At 40.1% G+C, this 24,794-nt stretch overlaps 2 pseudogenes across 1 annotated transcript; both read right to left on the reverse strand.

Moving 5' to 3' along the window:
* Window positions 1-12,126: 12,126 nt before the first annotated feature.
* On the reverse strand, window positions 12,127-13,478 carry LOC114630823 (annotated as a pseudogene). Its single transcript, XR_003712865.1, has 2 exons — window positions 13,464-13,478; window positions 12,127-12,835 (listed from the first exon to the last, which is right to left on the reverse strand). The product of XR_003712865.1 is annotated as a ferritin heavy chain pseudogene (transcript).
* A 16-nt stretch (window positions 13,479-13,494) lies between these two features.
* On the reverse strand, window positions 13,495-15,975 carry LOC114630824 (annotated as a pseudogene).
* Window positions 15,976-24,794: the final 8,819 nt, after the last annotated feature.

The following is a 24,794-nucleotide window of genomic DNA, read 5'->3' on the forward strand; positions in this document are numbered from 1 at the left end:
TACAGCAAACCAGTAGCCATTATCAAACTAAATGGAGAGAAACTTGAAGCAATCTCACTTAAATCAAGGACTAGACAAGGCTGCCCACTCTCTATACCTATTCAATATAGTACTGGATATCCTAGCCAGAGCAATTAGGCAACACAAGAAGGTCAAAGGGATACAAATAGGAAAGGAAGAAGTCAAAATTTCACTATTTGCAGATGATATGATAGTATACTTAAGTGAACCCAAAACTTTCACCAGAGAACTCCTAAACCTGATAAACAACTTCAGCAAACTGGCTGATTACAAAATCAACTCAAACAAATCAGTAGCCTTCCTCTACTCAAAAGATAAACAGACTGAAAAAGAAATTAGGGAAATGACGCTCTTCACAATAGTCACAAATAATATAAAATACCTTGATGTGAATCTAACCAAGCAAGTGATTGGTCTGTATGACAAGAACTTCAAGTCTCTGAAGAAACGAAATCAAAGCAGATCTCAGAAGATGGAAAAATCTCCCATGCTCATGGATTGGCAGGATTAATATAGTAAAAATGTTCAGGTTGCCAAAAGCAATCTACAGATTCAATGCAATGCCCAATAAAATCCCAACCCAGTTCTTCATAGAGTTAGAACAAGAAATTCTCAAATTCATTTGGAATAAAAAAAAAAAACCCAAGATAGTGAAAACTATTCTCAACAATAAAAGAACTTCTGGAGGAATTACTATCCTTGACCTCAAGCTGTACTACAGAGCAATAGTGATAAAAACTACATGGTATTGATACAGAGACAGGCAGGAAGATCAATGGAATAGAATTGAAGACCCAGAAATGAACGCACACACCTATGGTCACTTGATCTTTGACAAAGGAGCTAAAACTGTCCAGTGGAAAAAGGACAGCATTTTCAACAAATGGTGCTGGTTCAACTGGAGGACAACATGTAGAAGAATGCAAATCGATCCACTCTTATCTCCTTGTACAAAGCTCAAGTCTAAGTGGATAAATGACCTCCACATAAAACCAGATACACTGAAACTAATAGAAGAGAAGGTGGGGAAGAAACTCGAATATTTGGACACAGGAGAAAAGTTCCTGAACAGAGCATCAATGGCTTATACTCTAGGATCAAGAATTGACAAATGGGACTTCATAAAATTGCAAAGTTTCTGTAAGGCAAAGGACACTGTCAATAGGACAAAACAGCAACCAACAGATTGGGAAAAGATCTTTAGCAATCCCACATGTGACAGAGGGCTAACATCCAATATATACAAAGAACTCAAGAAATTAGACTCCAGACAACCAAATAACCCTATTTAAAAAATGGAGTATAGAGCTTAACAAAGAATTCTCAACTGAATTCTTTGTTAAGAATTCAGCTCCAAAACAAATGTTCAGCATCCTTAGTCATTAGTGAAATGCAAATCAAAACAACCCTAAGATTCCACCTCACACCAGTTAGAATGGCTAAGATCAAAAACTCAGGTGATAGTAGATGCTGACCGGGATGTGGAGAAAGAGGAACACTCCTCCATTGTTGATGGGATTGCAAGATGGTGCAACCACTTTGGAAATCAGTCTGGCGGTTCCTCAGAAAATTGGACATAGCATTACCTGAGGACCCAGCTATACCACTCCTGGGCATATACCCAGAAGATGCTCTAACATAGAACAAGGACATGTGCTCCACTGTGTTCATAGCAGCCTTATTTATAATAGCCAGAAGCTGCAAAGAACCCAGATGTCCTTCAACAGAGGAACGGATACAGAAAATGTGGCACATTTACACAATGCAGTATTACTCAGCTGTTAAAAACAATGAATTCGAGAAATGGATGGAACTAGAAATATCATCCTGAGTGAGGTAACCCAATCACAAAAGAACACACATGGTATTCACTCACTGATTATTAGATATTAACCGAGAAACTTGAAATACCCAAGATTCAACTCACAAACCACATGAAGCACATGAAGAAGGAATACCAAGTTGGGGTGCTTCGGTCCGTCTTAGAAGGAGTAACAAAATACTCAAGGGAACAGATATGGAAACAAAGTATGGGACAGAAACTGAAGGAGGGCTCTTCTGGAGACCATTCCACCTGAGTATCCATCCCATGTGCAGTCACCAAAGGTAGATGCTGATGTGGATATCAGGAAGTGCATGCTGACAAAAGCCTGATATAGCTGTGTCCTTAGAGGTCTGCCAGAGTTTGACATATTCAGAGGCAGATGCTCACAGCTAACCATTGAACTGATTAAGGGGTTCCCAATGGAGGAGTTAGAGTGAAGACTGAAGGAGCTGAAAGGGTTTGTGGCCCCATGAGGAGAGCAACAATACCAACCAACCCAAGCTCCCCAGGGTCTAAACCACCAGCCTGGGAGCACTTAGGGAGGGATCCATGGCTCCAGCTGTATATGTAAAGGAGGATGGCCCAGTCGGGCATAGGTGGGAGAGGAGATCCTTGGTCCCATGAAGGCTGGACACTGTGTGTGGGGGAATTCAAGGGTAGGGAGGTGGGGGGGTAGGTATGGGCACATCCACAGAGAAGCAGGAGGAGAAGCAATGGCGTAGGGGGTTCCTGGGTTGGGGAAGGGGCATGGGGTAAGGGGATAACATCTGAAATGTAAATAAAATATCTAATAAAAAATGAAAGAAAAAAAAACAATGTAGTACCACCATAACATCCTACAAACACTGCTACCAGCTGTGGACCAGTTATTCAATCACCCGAGCCTGTGAGGATGTTTCTCATTCAAACTACTATAAAAACAGGAAGCTAAGGGGAAATTCACTGAGCGCAGCATAGTAAACTAGGAAACCCCTAGTTAATTTGTGTGTCTAAAAGAGAAAGTAAAAGACAGTGACCCAACCATCAAGAAAAGGAAAACAAAATTGCAGGAATTAGTAGATGGCCTCTACTCATTGGTAGCTGGATGAAGATGGCTGACTGGATTATAAGACTAGATCCAGCTACCCTTTGCCTATAAGAAATATGGTGCAAAAGTCCTAAAGAAGCTGGCCTTCTATGAAATAGAGGGAAAGAACACTACCAGACTGTCTTTATAAAACCAGCATTGCCTTGATGCTGAAACCAGATAGAGATAAAAGAAAAAAAATACTTGTTTTCCTGATGAACATAGATATAGAAATTCTTTTTTATTTTTTTAGTCCTCTTGTAAGTATTATGTGCTGACAGCAATTTCCCCTTCATCCTTACCTCCCAATTCTCCTGCCTCATCCATTCCTCCTCCCTCTCTCTTCAGAAAAGGTCAGGCCTCTTTTGATTAGCAACCAAAGATGGCATATAAAGTTGCAGGAAGACTAGGTACCTCCTTTGTATTAAGGTTGAACAAGGAAACCCAGTAGGAGGAAAATGGTTCCAAAAGCAGGTGAAAGAGTCAGAGACAGTCCCTGCTTCCACTGTTAGGAGTCCCACAAGAAGACCAAGCTACTCAACTGTAACATATATGCAAAGGGCTTAGTTAGACTCATGCAGGCTCTCTGCTTGCCACTTCAGTCTCTGTAGGACCCTATGCAAGCCTAGGTTAGTTGATTCTGTGGGATTTCTTGTGCCTTTGACCCCTCTGGTTCCTACAATCCTTCCTCCCCTTCTTCTGCCTGTCAATAGATGGAAGGATGAAGTCCCTCTGATGACTGTTGGGTTATGTACCAACCTGAGTAGGACAGAGTACCTTTAGAAATCATTTCATTTATTTTGGTTTGGTTTGGTTTGATTTTTCAGTCATGTTTTATTCTTAGGTCTCTGGGCTATTTAGGCCCTGGTTCCTTGCTCTCCAGGTAGTATCAGGGCTGGGTTTTCTTTCATGGCATGGGTGTCCAGATGGACCAGTCATTCGTTAGCCACTTCTATAGTTTCCGTGCCATCTTACTCTAGCACTTCTTACAGGCAGGACAAATTGTAGGTATAAGGTTTTGTGGCTGGGTTGGTGTCCCAGTCCCTCCACTGAAAGCCTTTACTGGTTATAGGAGATGGTCAGTTTAGGCTCCATATCCTCTATTACTAGAAGTCCCAGCTAGGGTCACCTTTGTAGACACCTGGGCGTATCCATTGCACTAGTTTTCTAACTCATCCCCAAGATGCCTCCCCATTCCAATTATCTCTCTGAGTACTTTCTCCCTCCATCCTTTCCCTACCTCATCCTTCCTCTCCTCCTCTTCCTATCCAGCCTCTCCTCCTAGTCTACCTGTGGTATATGTGTATATTTCCCCTCTCAGGGAGTTTCATGCATCCCCCCTTGAGCCCTCCTTATAACTTAGCTTTTCTGGGTCTGTGGTTTGTTGCATGGTTATCCTTAACTTTAGAGCTAACATCCACATATAAGTGAATACACAGTGTCTTTGTCTTTCTAGGTCTGGGTTACCACACTCAGGCTAATTTTTCCAGTTCTAATTTTTTTGCTTTCAAAATTCATGATTTTTAAAAAAACAGCTGTATAATTCTCCATTGTGTAGATATACCACATTTTCTTTATCCATTCTTTGGTTGAGGGATATCTAGGTTGTTTCCAGTTTCTGGCTATTACAAATAAAGCTGCTATAAACATGGTTGAGCAAGTGTCTTTGTGGTGCAATGAAACAGCCTTTTGTCTGTGTTCACAATATTTGTTGAATCAATGGCTTTCTATTGAGGGTGAGAAGCAGTTCCAAGAATCTTTTTTTTTTAATAGAGTAAAATGACTTTTATTTGCCCATAACGTCTGATTTTAGGTTTCTTTTTCATACTTCCATTTTATTAAAAGCAAAGACCAATTAGTCCTCAGACTCTGAACCATCTTCATCTTGACTGATCTGGAAATAACGAAGTTCGTAAGTCTCCTTGTCAGACGTGACCACACGAAGCCAATCACGGAGATTATTCTTCTTATGCTATTTCTTGGTAAGATATTTCAAATACCTTTTTGAGAACTGTTTCTCAGAAACATCTGTGATTTTATTCTTCAGGTGTTCAATGTGAACAACATTTCCAAGATTTCCAGTTTTTCCATTAACTTTAACCTTCTCCCGTAGAAACTTGAAAATTTCCAGAATCAAAAATTCCATCTTCTACTGGATGAGTGATGTACTTTTTCAGTGTTTTTTTTGTCTACTCTGAATTTTCCATATTTTCATGCATATTATTTCAGCTTATCAATAATATATATATATTACATATTGCAAGGATTTTTATTTAAGTTGAAATAAATAAATAAATAATTAAATGAAATAAGTCAGTTTTGAGATCAAATGATATCTTTCCAACTAAATTTCCATTCTGTGAGCATGAGATATTTCTCCACACAATAGATATTCTTTAGAACTGCCACTAAGATCTTCTAAACAGAGGTATTTTCTAAATGTGTTTTATTATCAATATTCTTGGCACTTCATGTTTTCAACACTACTGTAAATAGTCTGATTTATATTTCCTTTTCCAATATATAGGCATACAATGGTTGGAAAGTCTTGGATATTGACAGTTATCAAAGCAGATGTCCTTCCCCTAGTCTCTCAAACTTAAGAGACATCACTCAGGGCTTACCATGAAATACTATGTTAGCAATGACTTTTGTGCTTGACCATCTTCGGGATGAATTTGTCTTAGTGTCTTTCTATTGCAGCAGGAATCCATTCCTTTTCTAGTATTCTGCTTACCTAATATCATAAAAAGATGGTGATACTATACCAGTTAGCATTTGCATCTATTATAATGATGTCATAGCTTTTCTTCTTTACCATGGTAATGAGTTACTTTGCTTGCTTTTCCAAAGAATATCAGATGCTGTATTCCTTAGGTATAATTAGCTAATCAGGATGTATTTCCCCTTTTGCCTCTGAGCTGGGGACCAAACCCATGGCTTTGTCTTTGCTAGGTAAATGCTCTAACTCTGACCCAAATCCCTAACCCCTAACTGTTACTATATAAGACATTTCATGTCTCTTTTGCCAAATCAAAAAGTTACATTTAAAATTTTAATTAACTATGTGTTAATTAAAATATGTATGTGATCATGTATGAATGTGCATTCCTACAGGCCATGGAGCATATGCAGAGGTTGGAGGACCATCTGATGGAGTTGGTGTCTTCATCATCTCTGTGGGATCTAAAGACAGAACTCAGATCCTCAGGCTTGGCAGCAGGTACCATTACCCATTAAGTCACCTCTCCAGCTTCTACATTTTTATTACAGCTCATTTGCCGATATTCACAAGAGGTCTTGGACTGTGTCTTTGACCAAAGATATTTGTAGATAACATCTGTATTTCTCTATTCCTTTAGAGACAATTTTATTTTTCTAATTCTTTGCTTGATGGAGTCCACAAATTAAACCATCAGAGCCAAGAATTTTCCTTCTTAGTAGTTTACAGATTTATTTTATTTAGGACCTATATTAATCACAGTGTCCTGATGTTTCTGTTATATTTTATTTGTAGGTCTGTAATTAACATTCTATTGCCTATCCGACAGTGTGTCATAAAGAAAAGTAACACTTGTCTTCAGTAAAGTTTTTCAGTTGATCAGCACAGTTTTTTTTTTGGAAAGCTCTTCTGGAGGAGAGTACCCAATGATTGCCACAATGCCACATATTTTGAGGCTTTATGTCTCTTCCATTCTGTTCCTTTGATCTAAATATGCACCAATATCACATTTTCTTGATTAATGTAGCTCAAGTGTATGTTGTAAACTCAAATCGAATATGTTCACCCAAAATTATTTTTTGTCAAAATATTTTTGGATTTTCATATTTTCAATCTTTATAAAATATTTGTTTATTTAGACTAACAGCACTTAATTTTTCCCAACAGAGATTTATAGCTTCTATTTATTGTTTTAAATACATTTTGCTAAATGCATCTTTGAGCATTCAAGGTTCATTGATAGTTTAAGAATGTGAACCTTAGTGACTGACAGGCAACCATGTTTTCTGCAAATAAAGAAATTTTCTTTTTCATTTTTTGTTGTATGTTATTCCTATGTTATCGAATGGTTTTGGAGCCTCATTATAAAAATGAATTGGAGTGATGGGCGTGGCATCATCGTAGAGCCATTTACTCTTTCAGTATTCAATCAAATATTAATCACAGATATTTCATAGACATATTTTATAAGGATAAAGAACATTTCTGTTCTCATTCAATTATTTTTCTTAGAATGAGTTCTCAGATGGTTTGGATGAGATGAAACTGTCCCCCATATGTTCAAATTTAAATGCTTGGTCCAGAATTCATATAACTGGTAAGAATTTGGAGGCATGGGCTTATAGAAGTAACTATGGCCTTATTGGAGGAGGTATGTCACTGAGGGCTGACTTTGAAGAGTCAAAAGCCTATGATCCCCTTCTTGTCTTCCACTTCCCCTCCTTTTCTTCTCTCTTCTTCCCCCTCTCTCTTCCTGTTGCCTATGGATCAGGAAAGCTCTCAGCTACTGCTCCAGGACCATGTCTGTCTGCTTTCTGCCATAATGATCACGGACTAATCCTCTAAATGTCTAAGTAAGCCCCAAATTAAATGCTTAATTTTAGAATAGTTGTCTTAGTTATGGCGTCTCTTCACAGCAAAAACAAAACAAAAACTCAAAAAAACCCAAAAACAATAGCTAAGACACATGCTTAATTTGTGAAGTATTTTTCTGAACCTATTATAATGATCCATTGGCATTTTCTTCATAGTTTACTAATAAGAATTACAGTGTTTAGTATACAATGGTAAATTAATCTATATTTGCACATCTGTGTATGTACGTGTGCATGTGTGCACTTTGTGAATGTGCATATATGTGTAGATACATAGATACATATATGTGCTTGTGTGTTTGGAAATCAAGGGATAACTTCAGTTGCTACTCCTCAGTCATGTTTCATCTTTGGCCTGACACTTTACCAAGCTGGCTAGTATAGCTGGTCATCAAGCTCCAGGTATGCTTTTCAATCTTGCCTGGCCATCTCTGGGATGATGAGTATGCATCACCATACTTAATAGTTTACCTGGGATTTGGAAACCAAACCCAGGTTCTCATGGATCAAATGAGTCATATCCAGGTAACTAATCACCTATCATTTGTTGTATATATGATGGATTTAATTTACTAATATCTTAAGGAATCTTGTTTTCTGCTTATATAGTATATTAAAGTATATTTTAAGATCCTGCCTGATGGGTTCCCCATAATACCTAGCAGCCTTGAGATCTTCTCTGTCCCCTCCTCCCCTCCATACTTCCTCTTCCAGTTCACATGTTCATGTATCTACATATCTATACCTCTGCCTGCAATCTCAGAAACCTCCAGCCATCAGGGATCACTAGGTGAGACTCCTACCCCAATTCCCTCTCTGCCAGCCTCTCTGGGCAAATCCAGCAGCAGCAAGTTCTGCCCTGCCCCCTCTGCAATTCATTTCAGGAGACACACTCCACCTGCATCCTGTAACACCTGTGGTTACCCAGGAAAATCAGGTGATATCTCCAAAGCACCAAGCCCCTGCCTACAAGGTTCCCTGTCAAGCCCAGCAGCCATGAGGTCTGCTTATCCACTTGGTGTTCCATCTTCCAGTCCATACCTCTACCTGCAATTCCAGAGGCCTGCAATCATGAAAAACTACTAGCTCTGCCTGCATCCCTGGAGGTAATCTACCAGGGACAATTGTGGGGCAGTGGGCTATGAGAAAAGGCCAGAAAGCTTGGTAGAAAGCTCTGGAAGCCCCGGAAACCTTGGTCTGAAGAAGGCCAGTAGGACGGGAGGCCACTTCGAATTTTCCCTAAGTCATCTGGCTCTCTTAGCTTCCGCTCCCCACAGCCCCTCCCACGGAGAGGTCCATGGCCTTTGATCATGTAGGATCAGCACCTTCATGTAAATAAGACATTCCCAAGCTCTCAAATCAAGCTCTCAAATCAAGGGGTTACCTGCTCTCCCCCCAAAACTGTATATATTGCCCAAAGCTCAAAAGTAAAGTGGATGTGAGATCTTTCCCGCTGTCGGAGACCATTGTCGTGGTTCCTCCCCAGTCGGTGGCTAGTCTGCGCACTTCAAAGAGCTACCACACTTCTCCCCTCCAGCTCCGCCTCGGAGACACTGAGACGGGGTTTGGAGCAGTTTGGGCAGAGCAACAACAAGCTGTAACACTTTTCCCTCCCCGCCACTGAGGCACTCCAGGGCTGCCCTCAGAGAGAGGAAACCAAAAGAGCTGTAACACTCGCCCACCTTTGGAGGCTAGAGCAGAAGCGGACCCTCCAGTCTGCTCCCCGCCCTCTCGGGCCCAGCCATCTGAGGCTGCTGTAACCACGGTTTGAACAGCGGGCTGTACTCCAGCTCGCGGCCGCCCCGCCCACACGCCCCAAGCGAACATTACCCAACAGACAATTAACTCTCTCTGCAGTCCCATAGTCCCATCAGGGACTACCAGGCTTGCCAAAACTAAAGAAAACCAGATGGCTAAAGGCCAGTGTAAGAACACAAACCTAGGACAATATGACATCACCAGAACCCAGCTATCCTACTATAGCAAGCCCTGGAAATCCTAACACATCTGAATTTCAAAAAATGACCCTAAATCTAATTTCATGAGGATGATAGAGGCCTCTAAAAAGAAAATGAATAAATATAAAGAAATAGAGGAAAATACAATCATATAGATGAAAGAAATGAATAAAATTGTTTATGTGGAACATTTTTCCTGAATGTGAAAACAGATGCAATAAAGAAAATACATACTCAGGCAATCAATCTTGGAGATGGAAAACCTAGGAAAGAGAACAGGAACTACAGAATCAAGCATCCCCAACAGAATACAAGAGATGGAACAGAGAATCTGCGACACTATGAAAAGACCAAACCTAAGGATAATAGGAATAGAAGAAGGAGAAGATTCCCAGCTACAAGGCCTAGAAAATATTTTCCCCAACCCAAAGAAAGATATACCTATATACATACAAGAAGCTTACAGAACACCAAATAGATTGGACCAGAAAAGAAATTTCTCCGGCCACATAGTAATCAAAATATTAAATGTACAAAGAAAGAAAGAATACTAAAAGCCTAACAGGATAAAGGCCAAGTAACATATAAAGGTAGACTTATCAAAAATACACACGATTTCTCAATAGAGACTTTAAAAGCCAGAAGGGCCTGGGTAGATGTCTTTTAGATGTCTCTAAAAGACCATAGGTTCCAGTCCAGACTACTATACTCAGAAAAACTTTCAATTACCATAGATAGAGGAAACAAGACATTCCATGACAAAACCAAACCTAAACACTATCTTTTCACTAATCCATCCCTACAGAGGATACTTGGAAAAAACAAAATCAAAAACAAACAAAACAAAAGCAAAAACAAAAATGTCCAACTCCAACACAAGGGAAGTAACTACAGCCAAGAAATAACAAGAAATAGATAATTCCACACTAGTAGAACCAAAAGAACACACACACACACATACACACACACAAACACATACACATACTGTACCACCACCAACATCAAAATAACAGGAATTAAAAATAATTGGCCATTAATATCTCTCAATATCAATGGATTCAATTCAATAATAAAAATACACAGGATAATAGAACTGCACACAATAAACACATCTTAGCAACAAAATGTTACTTCAGAGTAAAGGGTTGGAAAAAAAGGTTTTCAAATCAAATGGACCCAAGAAACAAGTTGGAGTAGCCATTCTAATATGTAATAAAATAAACTTTCAACCAAAAGCAATCAAAAGAGATGGGGAAGGGTATTTCATACTCATCAAAGGAGAAATCCACCAAGATTGTGTCTCAATTCTGAACATCTATGCCCCAAATGCAAGGGCACTCACATTTGTTAAAGAACCATTACCAAAGGTTAAATCACACATTGAACATCACACATTAATAGTTGGAGACTTAAACACCCCAGTCTCACCAATGGACAGGTCAGTGAGACAGAAACTAAATAGAGAAATAATGAAACTAACCAATATCATGAATCAAAAGGACCTAACAGACCTCTACAGAACATTTCACCCAAACACAAAAGAATATACTATCTTTTTAGTATCACATGAAACCTTCTCCAAAATTGACCTTATAGCTGGGTCACAAAGCAAGCCTTAACAGATACAAGAAAATTGAAATAACTCCTTGTATTCTCTCAGATCACCATGGATTAAAACTGGACTTCAATGACAACAGAAACTACAGAAAGCCTACAAACTCATGGAAACTGAACAACTCTTTACTCAGTGATCACTTGGTCATGGAAGAAATAAAGGAATTAAAGACTTTCTAAAATTGAATGAAAATGAAGGCACATACTCTTCAAGATAGCACTTAAAGTTCTAGCTAGAGCAGCTAAAGTAGATCAAGGAGATACATGTTGGAAAGGAAAAAACAACAACAAAGTATCACTATTCAAATCTCAAGTACAAGTTTATCAAAGACCTCAATGGAATACTCAATACACTAAATCTAATAGAACAGAAAGTAGAGAATAGCATTGAACGCACTGATACAGGAGAAAACTTTCTGACCAGCACACCTATAGTACAGCCACTAAGATAAAAAACTAATAAATTGGACCTCATGAAACTGAAATGCTTCTGTAAAGCAAAAGATGCCATCAATAAGACTCAAATGGCATCCTATAGAATGGGAAAAGATCTTCAGTAAACCTACATCCAACAGAGGGCTATTATCCAAAATATTTAAAGAACTCAAGAAGTTAGACACCAACAACCCAAATAGCCCAATTAAAAATGGTGTACAGAGCAAAACAGAATTTGCAACAGAGGAACCTCTAAGGGGCAGGAGCATCTCTAGGAGGTGCCAGAGACCTGGGACAGGGTTTCTATGGAAATGACTCTAGCTGAGACACATAGCAGTGGAGGATATGGAACCTGAGTAGTCAGGCAGGACTCCCAGTGGAGGAATAAGGACACCAACCCACACACAAAACTTTGACCCAAAATGTGCCCTGCCTACAAGATGTCCAGGGACAAAGATAGAACTGAGTTGGAGAGAATGGTCAACCAATGACTGGCTCAACTTGAGACTCATCCCGTGGACAAGAAACAATTCCTGACACTGCTAGTGATACTCTGTTATGCTTGCAAACAGGAGCTTAGCATAACTGTTCTCTGAGAGCTCTGAGACCTAGTACCAAAATTCTTTATTTGAAGAAATGGTACAAATTAAAAGAACTTAAGCAGATGTTTTGGTGCAACTTATAGAAAAGATAAAGGCAGCCTGACATGCATGCACTGCCTCAGTGACCAGTGAAGTCATATGGCTTTGGGGAAGTCAGCTTAGCTTTCATCACTGTGTCCCAGGTGTGCTTGTCAAAGAGATATTCTGCCATGCCAGATTCAGGGACTCCCATTTTGCGTAAGTTGGTCACATGGTCACCCAGTTCTTTAATGGATTTCACCTGTTCATTCAGGTAATGCGTCTCAATGAAGTCACATATGTGGGAATCATTCTTGTCAGTAGCCAGTTTGTGCAGTTCCAGTAGTGACTGATTCACACTCTTTTCCAAGTCCAGTGCACACTCCATTGTATTCAACCCGCTCTCCCAGTCATCACGGTCTGGTTTCTTTGTATCCTGACGGAAGATGCGGCCACCTCGCTCGTTCTGCAGCTTCATCAGTTTCTCAGAATGTTCCCTCTCCTCATGAGATTGGTGGAGAAAGTATTTGGCAAAGTTCTTCAGAGCCACATCATCCCAGTCAAAATAACAAGACATACACAGATAGACGTAGGAGGCATACAACTCCAGGTTGATCTGGCGGTTGATGGCAGCCTCCGAGTCCTGGTGGTAGTTCTGGCGCACTTGCGAGTTCTCTGAGAGTTCTCTGAAACCTAGCAGCTGATGGAAACAAATGCAGAGACACACAGCCCCACATTAGACAGAGCTCTGGGAGACTTGTGGAAGAGCTGGAGGAAGAATTGAGGGATCTGAGGAGATAAGACTCCACAAGAAAACTAACAGAATCGTCTAAACTGGAGACCCAATGTTATCAGCATTTTTTGTCTTTTGAATTCTTTGGAGAATGGTTCATTAAGTTCTTCTTGCAGTATTTTAGGACATCCTTAATCTACCCTTGCAAACTCTCCCAGATTCTTTCCACAAAGCATTTCCAAAGGCTGATGAAGTACACAGTCAGTTAAATCATAGTAGTGACTTCGCTGTCAGGTATTGCTTTTCTGTGTTGGCTGTTTTTCTCTATCCTGGTGACTAAATGGCTAATATAAAGAAATGTATGTTTTGGGTCACAGAGTCATGTCAAGAAATCCCAAAAGCTGAAGCTGCTTGGCCTGTGGCCATGGGAGCTTGGTGTGTCTTGTTCATATTGTGCCCCGCCTGTCCACTTATTCTAACTATACCTCATACCCAAAGACGCTACAATCTTTAAAAAAACAGCAGCACAACCTGAGTATTAAGTATCTAAAATGAGAGCCTGTGATGAATATTTCACATTCAAACCATGACAGACTCTATTTTCTTCCATGGTCTATGAGTCTGTTTTACATCAGTACCATAACGTTTTGACTAACAGCAGCTGTAGCCAGGTCAGCCTTGGTGAATGGAAGTCCATGTTGTTGAGCCCAAGCATAACCCCAATCTGTGCCACCATGATCACTTTGTTCAATGACAGGAATGACTGGGAAAAGCCTACTGTCCACAGAATGGGTCATCTTATCCACTTAATTATTGAACTCTTCCTCAGCTGAAATCACCTTTTAATGAGCATTTACATGGTACATAAATATCTTCACATCCATTGCACATTTGGAGAGATCTATCCACATACTACTTCCCCAGATGTCTTCAATTTCTCTATCGTGATCTTTCCAAATCCCTGACAATCTAGCCAATCTATTGGCTATAGCCTATGAGTCAGTGAACAATCATACATCTGGCCATTTCTTCTTCCAAACAAACTGTAATACTTTGTGTACTGCCTGAAGTTCTCCCACTGTGAAGATTTCTCTTCACTTGTATCATTCACTGTTGTCCCAGAAAGGGGTTGTAGTGCTACAGCTATCCACTTCTGGGTGATGTTTGCATAATGTGCAGAACCATCAGTAATCCAGATTCTAGTCTTCTCTTAACAATCACAGGGAACACCTCAAGAGGCTATTCCTGGCTGAAGATGGCATTGTAACAGAAATAGAAACCATAGGCATTTGGGCAATTTCTTCATGTAACCTGCTTGTGCCTTCAGGAACTGCTGGGGCCCGATCACATGTATGCCACTTCCATGTAGTAATAGACTGCTGCTGTGCACATTCTGCTTTCACTTGCTGTACTCAATAACACCTAGGTTATGATGGGCAGTTTAGGTCACATGATAACTTGGTGTCCTATTGGCAAACATTCAGTTTCTACTAAGGCCCAATAGCAGGCCAATAGCTATTTTTCAAAGAGAGGTTAGTTGTCTGCAGATGATCGTAGAGCTTTGCTCCAAACCCCCAAAGATGTCTTCTGTGATTCACCTATAGTGGCCTGCCAAAAGCTCCAAACAGCATCTCTGTTCCAGACCTATACAAAGCTTGCATTTTTCTGAGTCACTTGGTAAATGGGCCTGAGTAACACACCCAGGAGAGAAATGTGCTGTCTCCAGAATAGACCCACTAAAAGCTAAACTTCTTTCTTTGTAGTGGAATGGGCCATGTGCAATAACTTAACTTTCACCTTAGAAGGAATACCTCTGCATGCCCCCATACCACTAAACTCCTAAGAATTTTACTGCATAGATGGTCCTTGAATTTTGGTTGGATTAATTTCCTGTCCTCTCATACACACATGTGTTACCAGTGAGTCCAAAGTGATTGCTACCTTCGGCTCACTTGATCCAATCAGCATAATGTCATCAATATATCACCAATGTGATATTTTTGTGGAAGAGACAATCAAGATCCCTTCTAACTGCCATAGTGCAGAAGAGCTAATATATCCTTGAGGCTAAACTGGAAAGGTATGCTACTGGCCTTGCCAACTGAAAGCAAATTGCTTCTGGTGGTCCTTATAGACAGGTGCTGAGAAGAAGGCATTTGCTAGATCAATAGTAGCTGCATACCAGGTACTGGAGATGTGTTAATTTGCTCACGTAATAAAACCATATCTAGTACAGCAGCTGCAATTGGAGTTGCTACATGATTTAGTTTTTGATAGTCAACTGCCTGTCTTCTGCACTGACCAGATAGGAAAGTTAAAGGGAGATGTGGTGGGAACCACACACACCCCTGCATCTTTCAAGTCCTTGATGGCTGCACTAATTCCTGCAATTCCTTCAGGAATGCAATACAGTTTTTGATTCACTATTTTCTTCGGCAGAGGCAACTCTAAAGACTTCCATTTAGCTTTTTCAACCACAGTAGCTCTCACTCCACAGGTCAGGGAAGTCTGCCAACTTTTAAGTAATCTGTCCCAATCATAAGTTCTGGAAGTGGGGAAATGACCACAGGATGAGTCCGGAGACCTACTGGACCTACTTTGAGTTGAATATCAGTCAAAACTCCATTAATCACCTGCTATGCATAAGCCCCTACTTTACTGGAGGGCCACAATGTTTCTTGGGATCTCCTGGGATCAGCATCAGTTCAGAATCAGTATCCAAAAGACCCCAGAAAGTCTGATTATTTCCTTTCCTGCATTGTATGGTTACCTTGTAAAAGGCCACAGGTCCTCTGGGGAACAACTGGAGAAAGGCTAACAGCAAAACTTTGAGGTGTCTTATCAAGGTCCTTCCCAAGGAGAACCTGGCCACCCCTTCATTTAAGGGGTTCTGGGTCTGCAAACTGATTCAAGTCTGGAAATTGAGTCACTGGCTGAGATTGCCTTAGTCCAATGTAGCCTTTTTTTTTTCATTTATTTGAGTTTTTTTTCTGCTTATACAGATCAAACAGAAATGCTGTAGGCTTTCTATCTATTTCATTCCTATCTATTTCATGCCTGGAAACACCATGACTCATTAGCCAGTACCAAAGGTCCATACAAGTCATGCTGTTATAAATTTCACCTCTCCTGTGCTGACCATTATGAGACAGGTCACGATGAGCATTGTTTTGTCTATGCTGCCCATTATCATAACTATATCACCTTGCCTCTGGCAATCCAGTGCTGTCACCTGGCCCTTGCTTCTTTGGGGCCTAATTAAACACATTGCATTTAATTTATCCAACTGAACAGCAGCAATCCAACCCTAAGGTCTAGGAAGGAAAAGGGCAAGAACAAAACTCTTCAAATGTGCCCCTCTCACCAGTTTGTGTCTTACAGGATTCAGGAAGAGCATGTCTTCTGGGCCTTCCCATTGTGGAGGATTAGGTTTTACACAGTGTATCTACTCAAGCATCGCAATTTCCCTGAGCCTTAAAATCCCTTCATCAACACTAAGCCAAGGGATATTAGGCATCTTCAATTCCTTTTCAGTAGGCCATCTTTTGATAAATGCTTTAGCCAACCATTCAAACAAATTTCTGTCATTTTTTTTTAAACTGTGCAAGCTTCCATATTAAACCTAGAATCTCCACTCAGAGGGTCCATGTCAATAAACTCAGCCTGATCTATTTTTATGTTCCTTCCACCATTAACCAAAACCCTTAAAGTCCACTCCCACACATAATCTCCAGACTTCCGCTTTAATGAATTAGAAAACTCACTAAGCCCCTTAGTAGTGTAGTGAATTTCCTCATGGACTACACTTTCTACCTCCTCTCTAGGGAACTGCTTTGCCTTGAGTCTGGTTCTAGGTCTAGAAGAAACTATAGGTGGGTCTTGAAGAATATCAGTATTGTCTAGTCCTGCAGTCTCCTCAGAGAAAGTCACTGCTGGCTTATCAGACGATGAAGGATTAATTTCCTCATGTGAAAAAGGCATTATTTCAAGGGATGGGGCTGAGGGTGCTACTTCCTCAAGTCAGATAAACCCTTGAGAATCTGAGGATTCAAAGTTCTCTGCTTCAACAGGGTCCTCCCACATATCCCTATGTCAAGCTAGCGGATCCATTCTTTGCCAACTAATGCTGTTACTTTAACTACTGACGCCCTCCGAGGCCGAGACTTGAATTTTTGCTTTAATTTGACCAGTCTTTATATGAAGACTTGTTTTATTTTCTGTGACTTGAGCTCCATGGCTGCTGGAGAGAAGACTCTCTTCAAGGACACACTTAGAAACCTTGCTTATTTGCACCTAAAACGGTTCAGTTTTATCATACAGATCATTTCTTTACTTTATCAATTTGTTCAGAGATACTAAGAGCAATAAGCCAACAAAATCATTTTGCTTATTTTCTCCCAAACTGTGAAAAATTTCATATACTGGGTCACAATTGATGGTTCAAGATAATCAAAGACATTTGCTTCTTTAATTTGGAAATACAGTTTCGACCACAGGCCTACAATATTCTCCGAGCTCCCAGGAAAGAGAATGTCTGGAGAGGTTTCTTCTTTTTTAATTTTTTATTCTTTAATCCTTTTTTACAGTCCGGTCTTCATCCTCCTCCCAGTCTGCCCCCGGGACTGCACCCCATACCATACCTCTCCCTCATTTCCAAGAGGATGACCCCACCCCACCCCCAGCCCACCAGACCTCCCCATTCCTGGTGGTCTCAAATCTCTCGAGGGTTAGGTGCATCTTCTCTCACTGAGGCCAGACCAGGCAGTCCTCTGCTGTGTATGTTTTGGGGGCCTCATATCAGCTGATGTATGCTGCCTGACTGGTGGTCCAGTGTCTGAGAGATCTCGGGGGACCAGGTTAGTTGAGACTGCTGGTCCTCCTACAGGGTGACCCTCCTCTTCATCTTCTTCCAGCTTTTCCCTAGTTCAACCACAGGGGTACCAGGCTTCTGTCAATTGATTGGGTGTAAGTACCTGCATCTGACTCTTTCAGCTGCTTGTTGGGCCTCTCGGAGGGCAGCCATGCTAGGCTTCTTGTCTGCAAGAGCACCACAGCATCAATAACTGTCATGCCCCTGGACGTCTTCTTGAGCTGGATCCCAATTTGGGCCTGCCACTGGACCTCCTTTCTTTCATGCTCTTCTCCATTTTTGTCCCTGCAGTTAGTTTCTTTAGACAGGAATAATTCTGAGTCAGAGCATTTGACTGTGGGATGGAAACCCCATCCCTCCACTTGATGTCCTGTCCCTGCACTTGAGGTGGACTGTACAAGTTCCCCTTTCCCACTGTAGACCACTTCATCTAAGGTCCCTCCCTTTGAGTCCTGAGAGTTTCTTGCTCCTAGGTCTCTATATATCCTAGAGCCCCCCCCCCCCACCTCGTACTTCCTGAGATTGCCTATTTCCATTTTATCTGCTGGCCCTCAGGGCTTCAATCCTGTTTCCCCCAATACCTGATCATGTTCCCCCTTCTCCTCTCTGCCCCCTTCCCCACCCAGGTCCCTCACTCCCTCTGCAGCTCCCCCACCCCGCACTGTGATTGTTGTATTCTCCCTCCCAAGTGAGACTGAGATATCTTTACTTGGTTGGGCCTTTCAGCTTGTTAACCTTTTTTAGTACTGTGGATTGTATCCTGGGTATTCTGTACTTTTTTTATTTTTTTGGCTATTATCCACTCATTAGTGAATAAGTACTGTAGTGGGAGATATTTATATCTCCAACCCAAATATGACCAATCAATGAAAACACAACTCAGTAATTATGAATATATTCTGTAAGCCTAGATTGGGCAGATACCCTTACAATACTCTGTTCCCCAGCTATGAGACCCTTATAACTTGAGGATTTTCCAGACCCTGTGTCTGTCCTTCTACCTCCTGCTTCCCAGTCGTCCTCTCCTTCATCGTCTTCCTCCTCCATTGTCTTCCTCCAGTCCTCCCCTCTCTTCCTCCAGTCCTCCCCTCTGCTCTCTTCCACCAACCTTTATTTCTCTACCTCCCTTTCTTCTACCCAATCACTGGCTCCAGCCTTTATTTTACAAATTAAGATGGGCAGAAGGTTCACTAGAATTCACATAATGACTCAAGCCTTCATAGGAAAGGGGAATTAGTATCAAAATACAAGGCCAGAGCTATCCACAACAACATACCATGCATGTCCTTTTAGGTCTGAGTTACCTTATTCAGGATGATATTTTCTAGCTCCATCCATTTGCCAGCAAAACTCGTGATTCTTAATAGCTGAGTAGTGTTTCATTGTATAAATGAACCACATTTTCTGTATCCATTCTTCAGTTGTGGAACATCTGGGTTGTTTCCAGGTTCTAGCTATCACAAACAAGGCCATTATGAACATAGTGGAACATGTGCTCCTGTGATATGGTGGGACATCTTTTGGGTATATGTCTAAGAGTGTATAGCTGAGTCTTCATGTAATCTATTTTCAATTTTCTGAGGAACCTCCAGATTGATTTCCAGAGTAGTTGTACCAGTTTGCAATTCACCAGCAATGGAGGAGTGTTCCTCTTTCTCCACATCCTCTCCTGCATGTACTGTCACCTGAGTTTTGAACTTAGCCATTCTGATGGGTATAAGGTGGAATCTCATGGTTGTTTTTATTCGCACTTCCCTGATCACTATTGAACATTTCTTTAAGTGCTTCTCAGCCATTCAAGATTCCTCTGTTGTGAATTCTCTGTTTAGATCTATACCCCATTTTTAATGATTGGATTCTTCAGTATTTTGTTTTTGTTTGTTTTGTTTTGTTTCTGGTGGTTAGCTTCTTGCATTCTTTATATGTTTTGGATATTAACCCTCTATCAGATGTGAAGTCAGTGAAGATTTTTTTTCCCAATCTGTAGGTTGCCACTTAGTCCTGTTGACTGTCCTTTGCCGTACAGAAGCTTCTCAGTTTCATGAAGTCCCAATTATCAATTCTTCGTCTTTGCGCCTGAGTCATTGGTGTTCTGTTTAGGAAATTTCTCCCTGTGCCAATGAGTTTGAGGCTCTTTCCTATTTTCTTTTCTATTGGGTTCAGTGTATCTGGTTTTATGTTGAGGTCCTTGATCCACTTGGTGACATATATGCAAGGTGACATATATGTTTCTGTTTTCATTTTTCTACATACAGACTGCCAGTTAGACCAGCACCATTTATTAAAGATGCTTTCTTTTATCCGTGGTATGTTTTTGGCTTCTTTGTCAAAGATCAGGTGACCATAGAGGTGCGAGTTTAATTCTGGGTCTTCATTTCTATTCCATTGATCAATCTGTCTGTCTCTGTACCAATACCATCCAGTTTTAATCACTATTGCTCTGCAGCATAGCTTGAGGTCAGGGATAGTGATTTCCCCAGAAGTTCTTTTAATGTTAAGAATTGTTTTCACGATTCTGGATTTTTCTTTTCCAGATGAATTTGAAAAGTGCTCTTTCCATGTCTTTGAAGAATTGTGTTGGGATCTTGAAGGGGATTGCGTTGAATCTGTTGATTGCTTTTGGTAAAATGGCCATTTTTACTATGTTAATTCTACCAATCCATGAGCATAGGAGATCTCTCCATTTCCTTATGCCTTCTTTGATTTCTTTCTTGAGAGACTTGGGGATACAAATTGGCAAAGAAGTAGTTAAGGTATCACTATTTTCAGATGATATGATAGTATACATAAGCAACCCCCAAAATTCTACCAGAGAACTTCTACAGCTGATAACTTTAGAAAAGTGGCTAGATATAAAAATAACTCAAATAAATCAGTAACCTGCCTTTATACAAATGATAAATGGGCTGAGAAAGAAATTAGAACAACAACACCCTTCACAATAGTCACAAATCGTATAAAATACCTTGGGGGTAACTCAAACCAAACAAGTAGAGAGGTTTCAATAGTTGAAGATGCTCATGAATTAGAAAGTGTTGGTAAATTATTAAGCCTACTCCAGATTTTTGAATTCATCCTTATACTTCTTCTCCTCTAGAACAACTCCAGGTAACAACTTCTGTATTAGTTAGGGTTTTACTGCTGTGAGCAGGCACCATGACCAAGGAAATTCTTATAAGGAAAACATTTATTTGGGGCTGGGCTACAGATTCAGAGGTTCAGTCCATTATCATCAAGGTGGGAACATGGCAGCATCCAAGCAGGAATGGTGCAGGGGGAGCTGAGAGTTCTACATCTTCATCTGAAGGCTTCGAGGACTAGACTGGCTCCCATGTGGTTAGGAGAAGGGTGTCACCACGAACATAGTGACAGACTTCCTCCAACACCCCTAATAGTACCACTCTCTGAGCCAAGCAGATTCAAACCAGCACAAAGGGTATGGTTTTGTTCACAGATTCATGTAAAGAAATCACAAAAGCTGAAGCTGCTTAGCCTGTGGCCATGGGAGCTTGGTGTGTCTTGTTCATATTGTTCATAATGTACATCAGTGCCATTATGTGTTGACTAGTATAGCTTCCTAATGTATTTTTAAAAGTCACCTTCTCTGAGTAGTTCAATGTAACAAGTGTACCCAGAAATTAGTCCTGTTAAATTCCTATGGCACAAATGGTTGATAGAGTTCTAAAAAGCCCAACTTTCATAATCACTGCTTCAAAGATATACATGAATTCCTTTGGAGTGCAAATATAGTCCTTGCCACTTCAGTATCCAGCACATTGAATTTATATATTCAGAAAAAATACATCAGCATTATAGCCTGGTTGAAACTAGAAAAAAAACCCTCTATATCATCTTTCGTGACTCTTTTTGCCTGCTTTCCATCCCTCCTCATCACCTAATATTACCCTCTCTTGGTCTCTGTCTCTGTTGATTGAACCCTGTCTACTTTCCCCTTGGTACTTCTGAGGCTACTCACCCTTCCTCAGACACGCATGCATTTCTATGCCTTCACGCTCTAATTGGCAACAGGGACACATGGAATCCCCCAAGCAACAGTTGCTTTTCTAAAAATACAAGTAAAAATTAATGAGTTTGTATTGGCAATTACTGAAGTAATTAAATTTCCTGCATAATACATGCTTAATCACTTTACATAAGAATTTATAACTCTTGCTAAGTCAGCCTATTATCAACCTTTCTTCCTTTCCTTGTGTCCCTTCTTACTTTAAAAAATGACAATATCATACTAGTATGTAGTGCACAGTGGTCAGTCACTCCATCATCCCGTCTGTCACCTCCACACTCCCATCAATCACTTTCTGCTCAGATGTCCCCCTTCTGTCTACCCTCACACCTGTCCCTCCTCCCCTTCTCTCTTTTTCCCCCTTCCCCTGCATCTCTTTTTCCCCTCTAGGCCTCATTCATCTAGTCTCAGCCGCGGTGTACTGGTAATTATAATATCCATGCCATGTCCAGAAGATGCTACTCCACCACACCTCCCGATCCTTCACGTCTCACAATCCTTGCCCCATCTTCTGTGATATCTTCTTGGCCTTGGAGGGGATGCCATACACGTGATGCTTGGAGTCAACCACTTGACAGTCACTTATCTTCAGAATACGTCTTCTACTCTTGGTTGCTACTCCAACAGCTGCCCACTGCTGAACGAGGGAGGCACTGCTGACCAAGGCTGGGCACTGGGCTACTTTATTTACAGAAATACAACCTTTATAATAAACCATGTTTTTAGTTAGTTCATAAGGTAATAGGGTTTTATGGCTTTTTCTTGTCTCCCTGAAACCCTACTTTCCCCACATCGTGCTATGCTGACCCTTCTTATAACCTTCTCTTCCCTAGTTTTCTCTTCTTCTACTCTCATGTATTACATGTTCACTACCCACTCCACTTCAGGTTTCTTCTACTGTTCCAATCCTCAAGTCTTCTTTCTTTATTTAAAGCACTTCAACTTAAACACAGATTTCTGAAAACTTGAGTCTGAAACTGGCCTGTCATGTAAAATATAGTATTTGTCTTCTGGGTCTAGATCACCTCATTCAGTGTATTTCCCAATTCTATTCATTTACTGACACTCGTAATTTTATTTCTATTTAAGGCCAAATAGAATTCCACTGTTTATGTGAATCACCTATTCACTAGAGATAACCATTTAGTCTGATTTTATCTCCTAGCAGTTGTGACACATGGACATGGATATTCAGGAATCTTACATCTCATGTGGAGAACAGAGTCGTTGAATGTATGCATAAGCATGATATAGCTGGTATAGTGTTGTAGTCATATGGTAGGTCTATTTTTAGCTTTTTGGTAAACTTCCATCCTGGTTTCCATGGTGACAGTACAAAATTACACTCTCACTAAACATTTGTAAGGGCCCTCCCCTCCCCGCATTATTTCCAACATTTGTTGTCAATTTGTTTTCTTGATAAAGGCCATTCTTACTGGAGAGGTATGGAATCTCAAGGTATTTTTAACTCGCATTTCCCTGACAACTAAGTATGCTGAACAATTTCTAAAGCATTTATTAGCCACTTCTCTTTTGTGAATTCTCTGTTCATTACCATAACCCAAATTTAAAGTTAGGACACCTGTTTTCTTGATGTTTAGTTTTTGACATTTTTTGTATATTCCAGATATTCAACTCTCCATCAGACATATTATCAGCAAACATTTCCTCTTATTCTGTAGCCTCTTCAGCCATTTTACAAAATCTTTGCTGTACAATATCTTTATAATTTTAATTTCATAAAGTCCATTTTCTATTGTTGACTTTGTTCCTTAGCAAGCAGACTCCCATTAGAGACCCAGCCTATGTCTTATATCATGCTTCTTCCTTTTTCCTCTAGTAATTTACGAGTCTCAGTTCTTATGTTGAGATCGTTGACACATTTGGAATTGATTGGCCTGGAGAAATGGCTCAGTGGTTAAGAGAACTAACTGCTCTTCCAGAGTCCCAAGGTTTGAGTTTCAGGACCCACACTGTAGCGCAGGACTGTAAATTGCAAGTTGGGATCTGACACTCACTTTAATTCTTTCTTCTACATTAGAGAGCCAGTTTTCCAGCACTATTTGTTGAAGATGCTTCTTGCCAGTGTGTATTATTGGCAAATTTTTTTAAAAAAAATCAAATGAGTGTAGTTCCATGGACTTACAGCTGAGTCTTCTACTTCTATTCTATTCTATTCTATTCTATTCTATTCTATTCTATTCTATTCTATTCTATTCTTTCTATTCTATTCTATTCTATTCTATTCTATTCTATTCTATTCTATTCATTCTACTCATTCTATTCATTCTATTCTATTCTGTTCATTCTACTCTATTCTACTCTATTCTATTCTATTCTATTCTATTCATTCTACTCTATTCTATTCATTCTATTCTATTCTATTCTATTCTATTCTATTCTATTCTATTCTATTCTATTCTATTCTATTCTATTCTATTCTATTCTATTCTATTCCATTCCATTCCATTCCATTCCATTCCATTCCATTCCATTCCATTCCATTCCATTCCATATTCTATTCTATGAAGCTCATGACTGTTTTTTATCCAGTTCCATCCTGTTTTTATTACTATATCTCCAGAGTATAATTTGGTATCAAGTGTAATTATGGCCCAGAATTGTCATATGTGCTCAAGATTGTGTTGGCTGTCTGGGGCCTTCTGGGATTCCACAAGAATTTCAACTTTTTTTTCTATTTCTGTGAAGATATGTTATGAATTTTAGGTAAGACTGCACTGAATCTGTAAGTTTCTTTTGATAAAATAGACAATTTTATGATACTAGTTCTTCCAATCCATTAACATGGAGATCTTTCCACTTTCTAGTATCTTCTTTCACTTTGTTCTTCAGATTTTTAAAGATTTTATTGTAGAGGTCTTTTCACTACCTTGGTTAAGTTAGGTTTATTCCAAGATATTTTAAGGCTATTTTGAGTGTGATTTTTTCCCTTCCTGATTTCTTTCTTAGTGTGATTTTTCTTGGTATATAGAACGCCATTGGTTTTTGTATATTTATTTTATATCCTGCAA

This window comes from Grammomys surdaster, unplaced genomic scaffold (genome assembly GCF_004785775.1).
Source record: "Grammomys surdaster isolate TR1022 unplaced genomic scaffold, NIH_TR_1.0 345, whole genome shotgun sequence".
Classification (NCBI taxonomy): domain Eukaryota; kingdom Metazoa; phylum Chordata; class Mammalia; order Rodentia; family Muridae; genus Grammomys; species Grammomys surdaster.